This window comes from Pipistrellus hanaki (assembly GCF_964339955.1).
Source record: "Pipistrellus hanaki genome assembly, chromosome: 4".
Taxonomy (NCBI): Eukaryota; Metazoa; Chordata; class Mammalia; order Chiroptera; family Vespertilionidae; genus Pipistrellus; species Pipistrellus hanaki.
The window spans coordinates 24,472,953-24,484,151 of NC_140506.1; the positions used below are offsets into that span (position 1 = coordinate 24,472,953).

Consider the following 11,199-nt stretch of genomic DNA (forward strand, 5'->3'; position numbering starts at 1 on the left):
CAGAGACACAGTGTAATCTCTGAGCCCAATATACAGAGAAAGGAGGGAAAAAGCTAAAATTCTATGCACTACTACACAGGAGCCTGGCAACCTCCAGCTCCCAGCAAAGCTAAGGCAGCAGAAGGTTTTTCTTTTTCCCAAGAACATGGTGGAGTTGATTCCATTAAGTTTTTCTTGAGACAGGAAGGAATAAAAAATTTAATTTGGAACAGAAAGAGGTAAAGATTCTTTTCCCACTGTATTCTGCTCAAGGTACATCCCTCCTCCCAAAAAAAACAAGGTGAGAAAACTATGGTGTAAGGGAGAGAAAAGAGACCTTAAAAACAGGGCGACTGAGCACAGAGGGCGGGGAAGGAAAAAGACTGCAACATGCTCCCAGGGACTGGAGAAAATGAAAAAAGTTTGGAATCCATCGGTGCTCATTAGTCATCTTCTCCTTCATCTTCCTCCCCTTCTTTCCCTTCATCATCATCTTTATCTTCTTCACCTTCATCCTCATCCCCTCTCCATCAATATCTTCCAACCCTTTCTCTTTTATCTTCTTCACCTTCATCCTCATCCCCTCTTCATCAATATCTTCCAACCCTTTCTCTTTTTCATCATCATCATCATCATTATCATCATCATCATCATCTTCTCGTCCTTCCCCTTCTTCATCATCCATGTTAGGAACCAAGTAGTACTGTAATGGATTTGGCCAAATGTCATCTTTGATGACTTCTCCTAACTCATCTACACCTGCATCAGAATGGTCAGTAAACCAGGTCAGGAAGTTTTCTGTTTCCTCATGCTGTCTCTTCCTGCTGGCTTTATTCTGTGTTTGACTTGAACATTTCATCAAATCCTTCCCAGATTTCCATTTGATTTCAGTGGACTTTGAAGATGGATCACCACTCTCATTCAGATAAAACTCTTTGGAGAGAACTCTATTTTTGAAGTGAGGATTTTCATCAAAATAAAAATCTATTCTGTAACCTGATTTAATATCTTCAAATTCTGTCACTTCAACTCTTGTCAAATAATGCAGTGCCTCTTCATCCTCTTCCCCAAGCAATGTAGACACTTGTGGATGGTTGACAAATGTTATTACCAAAAAAAATTGGGATTTTAGGGACCAATTCTGACCTCTTCTGAAAAAGTGGTTGGTGGAGTTTGTTATATTTCCAATCTACTTTCAAAATCTCCTCATTGGCTTGTTCATTAAGTCTGTCTATTTAATTTTGTGCTTCATCAATATGTTCAATCGCTTCTTGCTGTTCTTTTCATCCCTTTGGCATGTCCTGAGGGGTCGGCTTCTTCTCTGGCTTGGGGCCTGGAGGCAGTTTCAGTTTCTTCATTTGAGATGGGAGCAAGGACTGGTGTTTGTGGGCCAAGCTGTGAGGAAAGTCTGAGGATCTGAATGCTGGGAAGTCGCTGGGCTCAAAGACGTGCAAGCACTCAGGACTGTTGGGCTTTTTAATATTTAGGGGATTTTACATCAAATACCCTTTTAGTCCCTCCTTTCCCTGATTGTTCCCCATCCTCCTTTTTCTTGACCCATTTTCTCCCATACAACTCTCTGTCCTCTCCTTCCCTCCCTCCATCTCTGTCTTTCTTTTTACCTTTCTCACTTTCTTTTAAGTTATCTTATTCTCACCTCTCTCTCCATCTTTTGATTCCAGAATGATACCCTACTTTTCCCCTTTTTTATGACTTTCTTTTTTATTTTTATTGTTGACAGTATTACAGATGTCCCCCATCTTCTCCCCCTTTGCTTTTTAACCTATTTCTTTAATCTTCCTTTCAGCAATGAATATAACATTGTTCTTCAAAACTTTTGAAACTTAGGAGAAAACATATATACACACCAGCCACTCCTTATGAGCTTCCTTCATCTCCAGTACCCCAACCTGCACTTCATCTCACCCTCACCTACACTCAGCCTGAACAACTATGTCCAGCGCCCTTCCTCCCCCATGGTCCCACCCAGAACTTCCCACAGCACAAGCTGTCCTCTATGCCATCCTCTAGCTCCTTTTAGGAGTCACCCTATTGCCTTGCTCTGTAGCATCCCCCATTTCAGTGTTTTTACCTGGATCCCTGCTCCACTGCCCATGCAGTCCCATGAGGTCAGAGCCCATTCCCCATTAAAATAGACACATGGGAGAGACAGCCAACTGGGAGCCACCCACCTCCCTCAGTCAGGTCCTTGTGTCTTTCCTTCACTCAGTAACTGGACCTGGCATGTTCTCAGAGTGCTGCAGGAGGATCTCCAAGAGGCCAGGTGATCTTTTCCATATTGGACAGAGAAAGGTATCCATGCCCTCATTCTGCCCATATTACTGATGAAAGTAGTGGGGGTCTCTCATGTTGAAGTCTGAATTCCGCTGTTGTGTGGGTGCCGAAGTCTCTTTTCCCAGACTGCTTTCAGCTTATTATAGGGCATAGTGGTGACACAGAGGTTGACACAATCTTGGGAGATTAGTCAGCTATCTCAAGGACCTACTGAAGGCCTCCTGAACATGTTTAGACCTGAGGGCATCTGGGCTGTGTCCAACTTCTTTCTGCTCCTCCCTCTTTCACTTGTGGTCAGGCTAGCATCTGGATTGGACCCTTGTGCATCTATCCCTGACCCCTCCCTATTTTTGTTTGCATGAGCATTTCCCCTAATAAAATCTCTGCCCATGTAATCCACATTGCCATCTGTTTCTCAGAAGACCTTGCCTAACACACTGTCACCATCCTGGGTGAGCTGACTCTCAAGACCTTTAAGAACTGGGCAAGGAACTTTGATCTCTCTCTCTCTCTCTCTTTCTCTCTCCCTCTCTCTCTCTCTATCTCTCTCATCTGAGGCCTAACCTTGCAATACAAGGAACAAGATAATATACTTTTCCGGCATGATCTTACAAAGATCTCCATGTAGATTAGCTGGGTGGTTCCTGATTTCACAGCTCACTTCTCTGTGCAAATAGAACAGGTTCTCAGAAACGTAACGTTCTGCATTTTTTAACTCTTTGGAAATATTGGTTCTGACTTATAAACCTCTCTGGTTAAATAAAAAGTCTCTGACTTAGAAAACCTCTCTGGTTAATAAGGAACCAGGCTTTAAATGACTACCGTGTGGCCACTACTCCTATTGTCACGATTATGAGAATGTCCTGAAAATTAACCCAGCCTCACCCCTGAGTACCTGGACCAGGCAGAAAATCAATGAGACAGTGAAGGAGGATGGTGAAGTCATGCTTGTTTGAGCACTGCCCGTGTGCCCCTCACTGCATGGAAGGAGTGCCAGTGTCATGGGAAGGGGTCCCTGGGCACAAGGTGTGCACACTTGTGTCTTTATTTCCCAAGACTGTGTTAGAGAAAGGGGTAAGGACTGCCAAGGCTACTGCCAACACAGAACAAGAGAAATGACTGCTTGTTTCCCAAACAACCTCAGAGACAGGTGGCTCCCAGGAACCCAGTGCAGAGACCAGAAAAGTGTGGGGCCAGCCATGATGCGGAGGGGAGAGGTTCCTTGTCAGGACTGATGAGAAAAGGGACAGGCCAGGTACCATCCAAATTCAGAAAGAATGGCTCTCTTGGCCATCCAGCAGGAAGTTTCTGGAGACCAGTAAAGGTGGTGCTAGCTGAACAGTGGGTATTGCAGGGCAGGGCAAGCTGGTGTTGTAATGAATGGAGACAAGAGGAAAATGGACAAAAAAACAATATTCTGTGAGGGTTTTGCCAGCACAGGCTGCCCAGAACTCAGCGTGGTCTTGTCTTTCCCCATGAGATCAATGGTCCCTGCTGGACTGGTGGTCCATGTGTGAAGGTCTGATTGCAGTTCCTAATGAAGAGATGACCATGAAAATGTGCCCCCAAAAGTCATAAATCTGACTATGAGCTGCAGCCTCAGTAAAAACTCCGTGTTGAGAGGGCTGGAGATGTGATTTATCCTCCCACTAGGAGAGTGCTCCACCCACGTGCCGCTTTCTGGGCCCAAACTCCAACTGTGTCAACAGCCAAAGCCCAGGGAGCGAGAGCCCACACAGGAGCCGGATCCCTGTCAAACATTGTAAGTCACTGGGATGCCACACAGTACCTACTGGGGTAGGGGGAAGGTGGGGAGCAGGAGATTCTGTCCAGTTCTCAAAGAACTGGAGTGCAGTGTGCCCCTGCCTCAAATAAATGGACTCATAAGTAGATCTCCACATTGAGTTGCCAGATAAAACACAGAGCCCTTGTGAGGTTTGAATTACAGATAATCAACAAATGATTGCTTAATATAAATATTAGTCTTAATATAAATATTATATAAATATTAGTCCTAAATATTTCGTAGGACATGCTTATACTAAAACCGATTCATGGTTGACCTGAATTTTAAATTGAACTGAGACTTCTATATTTTTGTTTGCCAAATATGAGAATTCTATGCTTGAAGTTCTTTTTTCACACTTATCAGTCTTATCTGTTTTGCATATGAACCCATGTCAACTGAAATAGTATCCTTACTTAAGATATATTCCTACTCTGTGCACACTAGGTGGCCCAGAGTAGGACATTGGCAACCTCGGAACAGGCTCCTGGGCCCACACAGAGTAGGTGGCTTGCGGGCTGTGTCCACACCCGGAGACAATCCCTCCCACACCTGTTGTTCACACCAAGTAAGTCCAGGAAGGAAATAATCAAAGCAAGTCTGTTATCCCTGATGGACAGCTCCATCCAGCATGTGACAGAAGATAGCACATTTAAAAATTGTGTCTTGAAGATGATCCCTTGCCAAACAAAACTAAACAAAAAAAGATAACAGAGAAGGGAAGGAAGTTCCTAAAGGAATCCAATCCACTAATTAAATCTCATTCCCCAAAAACAAATTGGCAGTCTACTCAGAAAAGAAATCTAGGTAACTAAGCAGAGGCAGGTCAGTCCTCATTGCACACAATTTTACGATTGATGTGACAACCAGCCCTTCAGAGAAACACAGGAGCCAGTTTCCCTCAGGCCTGGGTAGACCAGATGCATGCACAACATCAACGTCCACTTCTCTGGACTGAGCCCACCTTGGGGTGAGGTAGGCATCAGCCTTTGATGGTAGTGCACTTGAGAGTACATTAATGACTTTTTAAAAGTATTTTTATTGATTTCGGAGAGGAAGGGAGAGAGATAGAGAGAGAGAAATATCAACGATTAGAGAGAATCATTAATCAGTGCCTCCTGCATGCCCCCACTCGGGATCAAGCCTAAATTTGGGCATGTGCCTCTGATTGTAATCGAACCCCACATCCTGCAATCTGCAGGCTGGCGCTCTATCCACTGAGCCTAACCGGCAAGGGCTATATTGATGTCTTTGTTGTGAGAAACCTGTATGTTGACATTTGCATGTTTCCCCTACAAAATATGAGCGTTTCTGATAGGAACATTAAGAAGAGTCTTTGGTCTTGAAATTTATATCTTTATTTAATTAAACAAGCAGAATCAACGTCTCAGCAGCTGGTTTGAATCAGGCAATTTATCTGGCTGTGGATGGAGCATGAACCTTTTCAACAGTCTTCCTTCCATTCCACTAAACTTGCACCAAATTGGCCTTGAGCTTTCGTTCTTTGCACCTCAAGTGTCTTATGCTCTGAGAATGAGTCAAGAATTCACTAGCCAGAATTTTCCTTGTCTTTCATGGCGGTCACACCTGCCATTGAACAGCACCAGCTTAGGCTTCACTCTCAGAGCACTCTGCTTGTACTCAAGAGTACATAGGAAAAGGGGCCACAGTCCCTTCTGCAGAAGACCTAAGGGGTGGGCCCTGGATCTACTCTCTGTCTCCAGCTCCTGGGGGAGGGTGAATTCCCAGGCCTGTGACTATCAGCCCCGATCCCAGACCTGGCACTGGATATTGCAGTCTGAGTGGGTGATGTGTAAATAACCCTTGGCCACCAGGAGAGTCTTTTAGGGAGACATTGCAGGACATACCTGCCTGTATTACCTGTGCAATGAGAAGTCACTGCTCCAAACCTCATATGCAGGTCATGTCCTGAACTTTCAATGATTCTAGTGCTTCTGCTGGAAGGTTATTCATTTGCTCTCACATTGCTCACTTATAAACTGAAAAGGCTGTGTGACTTTGGGAGAACTGCTCATCCTCTCTGATACTCAGGACCTGGGTCTGCATGTAAAATAAGACAAATAATTATGCTCATAATATAAAAGTATTGAGTGAACTAAATACCAGGTGTACCGATTAATAATGCAGATTTTTTTCATTAGATGGAGTTACACATATGTTGATATACTAGTATATATGATTTGATATGTATGATATTTTGCTGAATTGACAGCAAGCTTCAAAACTTCATATGTCTAATTTTCTGAAGGTGTTAACATAATAATTTTATGCTTAAAAATGTCAAATTTCATGCCAAAAAAAAAAGAGAGCATTTGCAGGAAGTTTTAATTTGTTACTTTATTTTGAAGAAAAGTGCTGCTGAAAGTTATCGTATACTTTGAGAAGCTTATGGTAAACATGCTCCATTTTAAGATACTTGTGAATGATGGTTCAAACACTTTAAAAGTGATGATTTCTATGTGAAAGACAAAGAAGGTCCAGGTCAACCAAAAAAGTTTGAAGACCAACAACTACTAGCATTATTGGATATGAAGATGCGTGTCAAACTAAAAAACAACTTGCAGAAAAATTAAAAGTTGCTCAGCAAACAATTTCTGATTGTTTACAAGCAATGGGAAAGACTTTAAGAGAAGGAAAATGGGTGCCACATCAACTGAATGAAAGACAAATGGAAAACCAAAAAGTCATCAGTAAAATATTGCTTTAATGGCACAAAAGTTTTTTTTGCATTAAATTGTGACTGGAAATGAAAAGTGGATTTATTTTGAGAATCCCAAATGCACAAAATCATGGGTTGATACAGGCCAACCATCAACATTGACTGAAAAGCCAAATAACTTTGGAAAGAAGACCATGCTCTGTGTTTGGTGGGATCTGGAAGGTGTGGTGTATTATGAGCTTCTAAAACCAGGTGAAACAATTAATACTGATTACTACTGACAACAAATAATCTATTTGAACCACACTTTGATTGTGAAATAACCAGAATATGCCAGCAGACATGGCAAAATAATTTTGCTTCATGATAACACACCATCACACACTTCAAACCCAGTTGTTAAAGACAAGTTAAAAAGATCTTGCCTGGGAAATATTACCCACCGACTGTATTCACCAGACCTAGTTCCTTCAGATTACTACTAGTTCCTATCGATGGTACACACACTTTCTGAGCAGCACTTCAAAACATATAAAGAAGTGGAAAATTGGGTCTCTGAATGGTTTTTCTCAAAACAAGAAAAGTTCTATTGGGGCAGTATCCATAAATTACCTGAAAGATGGGGAAAATGTGTAGCTAGCAATGCACATTACTTTGACTAAAGCACTTTTGATGTTTCTCTTGAAATTATTGAGTTTTCTTTGATTACAAAATCCAAGTTAATAACCGGTACACCTGGTAAATGACATATGTGTAGGTGTGTTTATGAAGAGTAAGATGTTGTGGGTGTTTATCTTTAAGAACAACAATTAGCCAAAACCGGTTTGGCTCAGTGGATAGAGCATCAGTTTGCAGACTGAAAGGTCCCAGGTTCGATTCCTGTCAAGGGCATGTACTTTGGTTGCGGGCACATCCCCAGTAGGGGGTGTGCAAGAGGCAGCTGATCAATGATTCTCTCTCATCAATGTTTCTAATTCTCTATCCCTCTCTCTTCCTCTCTGTAAAAACTCAATAAAATATATATTTTTTAAAAAAGAACAACAATTATTTTTCATTTTTCCCATTATTATCTTAGATGTAAATAAAATCTGTGGTAAGTATCACTCGCAGAAGTCCTGCTGCCTCTGTGAGCGGGTGTCACACGCCTGTCCCAGACTTCCCTCACAGAAGCTTTACTGACACACTACAGGGGGAAGGAAGGCCAGCACCACCTCTGAAAACTAACATTGGAGTCCAAGGGTCAAGTCCATGTAACCCTGAACCTCAGGTTTGGCTTCTGTAAAGTTTCCGGTCATAAAGGACAGTCAGCTCAGCTACACTCAGCTCAGCAGTTACTACCTTCTTCATGGGCTGGTGGTGATGTGCTTAATGTGACGAAAGCAGCAAGGCCCATGATGCTTTCCCTTGAAACAGAACACCATTAAGTAGCTGTGAACTACAGAAATTAAATAAAGTAAAATCCCCAAGAGAACACAGCTAAAGCAGAGGCAACCCTCTGGGAGGCCTGCCTCCAGCCCCAATGCAACAGACCCTGCAGAAGCACACAGAGCCTTTCCCATGACGCCCTCTGACGTCCGTGGCCAGATAGCCAAAGGCACTGACATTTGAGCAGCGTGTCCTCCATAGGCTCAGCTAGCTGGGCAGTGCACACCATCGAGGGCTTATCCGTGTTAACATAAACCCTCATTAGAGGGGATTAGGAGAGAAACAGTGACAAACAGGATGGACAGTAACCCTCAGAGGGTCCCAGACAGACGCTATGCACTAATTATCCTTTGAAATGACTTGAAAATGCTGAGCGGGAGCCTCAGCGTATGTGCACGGGACGCAAGGGGAATTGTGCTTTACAGACTACAACCTGTTTGTATTTTGCAACAGTTTTATGTTCTGCACCACAGACACATGCACACACATGTACGTGCACACAGTGCTCCCCCAGCCTGGGATGCACAGCTGTCAATGGGACGCTGACTGGGACAGGTACCAGGAGACCCTCTGTCCTCCTCTCTTCAATATGTTATATGGGGATGCCTTCCCAGGTGCATCTTTCCACAGGTGTATGGAATCCACTTCTCATCTCCCTTAAAGAACACAATGTGTGGAGTCATGCTGAGGAGGAACCCACTTTCATCTCAATTGTAGGGGAAATGCATTTCCTAAAGCACAGTGGGGTTTTCCAACCTCCTTAAAGCCACTTCTGTGGATTCCCAAAGACAACTGTGACCTTCTAGGTAAAGAAGTGAGTTTTCCATGGTCTCACATGCACCTCCCTGAGCAGGAAGCCCCTCCGATCTGTGCAGCCCATGGTGTGCAATGGGAACATTGCCTACAGCAGCTCCTTCCTTCTCTCTCCCTGCCACCACCCTTATCCCCCAGAAACATGCCTCCTCCATGGACCTGTGAGCTGTGCTGACTCTGGTTCCACATCAGGAGTCCTATCTGGCAGGTCTGGGATGCACCCCAGAACTCGTGTTTTTACATCTTCCCTGGATGCTTTACCCATCACCTCATGGCCACAGCTGCTTCTGTCTTTACTGAGGGGCAATAAGACTGAGGCCTTCATACTGGGCCAGGAGGGTCCCCAGGCAGTCTAGGAGCAAATAGAGGTAGCAGTGTTCTGTCCAGGACCCTGACAGGGGAAGAGAAGAGGTGAAATGTATTCCTAAACTTCCAGATGGGAGTCTTAAAGCCAAGTATAAAGTTCTGAGAAGTAGAAGTAAAATGGCCTGTGTGTGTGTGTGTGTGTGTGTGTGTGTGTGCATGTAAATGTGTGGACGTGATTGTGTGAGTTTGGAGACACAACTTGTGGGCTGGTGACACTCAGACTCTTTTTGGTTTTGGAGGATTTTAAGGCAAACCACTTTAATTCTTTACACAGCGACATGGGGAGATGGTAAGGTATTAAGCTCTACCCACTGTCCAAGTACATGTCACCACTTACATTAGTCAGTTAACTATCCAAGTTATGAGTTCAGGTTGTGACCCAGACATGGCTCTCAGGTGGACAGCTGAACGGCACTTATTTAAATGGATAGTGCATTTAGTCCAGAAAGCTTGCACGCTCAAGCTTCAAGACACTGTATGCCAACAGCTCACGTGGAAGGCAGATAGGTGCATAGATTTAGCTATTGAGGAGAAAAGTGACAAAATAGCCTGTGCCATTAGAAAATTACTTTGAGAGCAGTGCTGTTGTTCATTTCACCAAAGAGGAAATGAGGCGTAGAGATGCACGTACATGTCTGCAGTGCAAGAGGGACCAGTCCTGGTATTTGGTTCCAGAGCCTGTGCACTGAGCATGAACCAATTTTCCCTGTTAGGGCATCCTCATTGATTCATCACCAGCAGCAATCCACATCTTCATCACCTGTGATACAATTAGGGAATAGAGGCTGATGTTTGGTCAACAGAAATATATGAATAAACCTATTACATTTGTGGAGAAATACAAACCAACCACTCCATGGGGCTTTCATGGGTCCAGTTGTCCTCTCTGAATATACGTTAGACTCGCCCAGCGAGTTTTTGAAAATTCCAGTTTCTGAGACCTATAGAAGACAAGTAATATGAGAACTGGTCTATAGTCATCTCACAGGTCAACGGTCACATCAGTGACACTGAAACCTCACATCCTAATGCAGATGAGGACATCTCCTCCAGGCCTTCACTCTTGCAAGTTCGCAGTGGTGCATAAAGCATACTTCCCTCTGCCTTGGTTTGGCTGGTTTAGAGAAACATATAGTTAAAATTACTCCTGCCAGGCTGTGAGAGAACTGATGCTAATCATTGGAAAAATATCATTGGTACTATTGATTCATGCATGGTCTTAACACACCATTTAAATTGTTTAGCTCTACTTAACTGCATTTGATGAAGGGAATTATATTCCATAACAATATTTGCAAATTTGAGAATTCACAAAGGTCTTAAAATGTATCTTTCATGAATATAGAGGGTGCTACATTGAAAAGCTACTGTCTCAGGACAGAACTTAAATTGAGAACAAAGAGGTTGTGTTATTATAAATGAGAGAGAGAGAGAGAGAGAGAGAGAGAGAGAGAGAGAGAGAGAGAGAGAGAGAGAGAGAGAGCGCTTCTGGATTGCACTAATGACCAGGCACAGAGACAGAGAAGTTGCAGAGTCTATTCAACTGAAGTGTGTCCATGGTGGGAGGCTGACCTAGGCTGGGCTTAGACTGGCCCTCTGACCCTCATGTGCATCCCTGCAAAGATGTCACTGCTCTGGCTGGAAAATGGAGCAAGGCTGTGACTGGAATGGATGGCCACTGGTTTCAACCATCACTGGTTACCACACAGCATATTTTCAAGGTTATGAATGCTGCATATTAAGAATTGCCTAATATCAATGAGGACAATATGAGCAAATGTAACTCAAAATTTGACCAGAGTAAGCACCAAATATCACATGAGTACGGATATGCACTTTTTATGGGACAATTTTG

At 43.4% G+C, this 11,199-nt stretch overlaps 1 pseudogene across 1 annotated transcript; it reads right to left on the minus strand.

Annotated features, from left to right (window-relative positions):
- Positions 1-422: 422 nt before the first annotated feature.
- Positions 423-2,095, minus strand: LOC311621073 (protein SET-like; annotated as a pseudogene). Its single transcript has 2 exons — positions 2,072-2,095; positions 423-1,413 (listed from the first exon to the last, which is right to left on the minus strand). The product of its transcript is annotated as a protein SET-like (transcript).
- Positions 2,096-11,199: the final 9,104 nt, after the last annotated feature.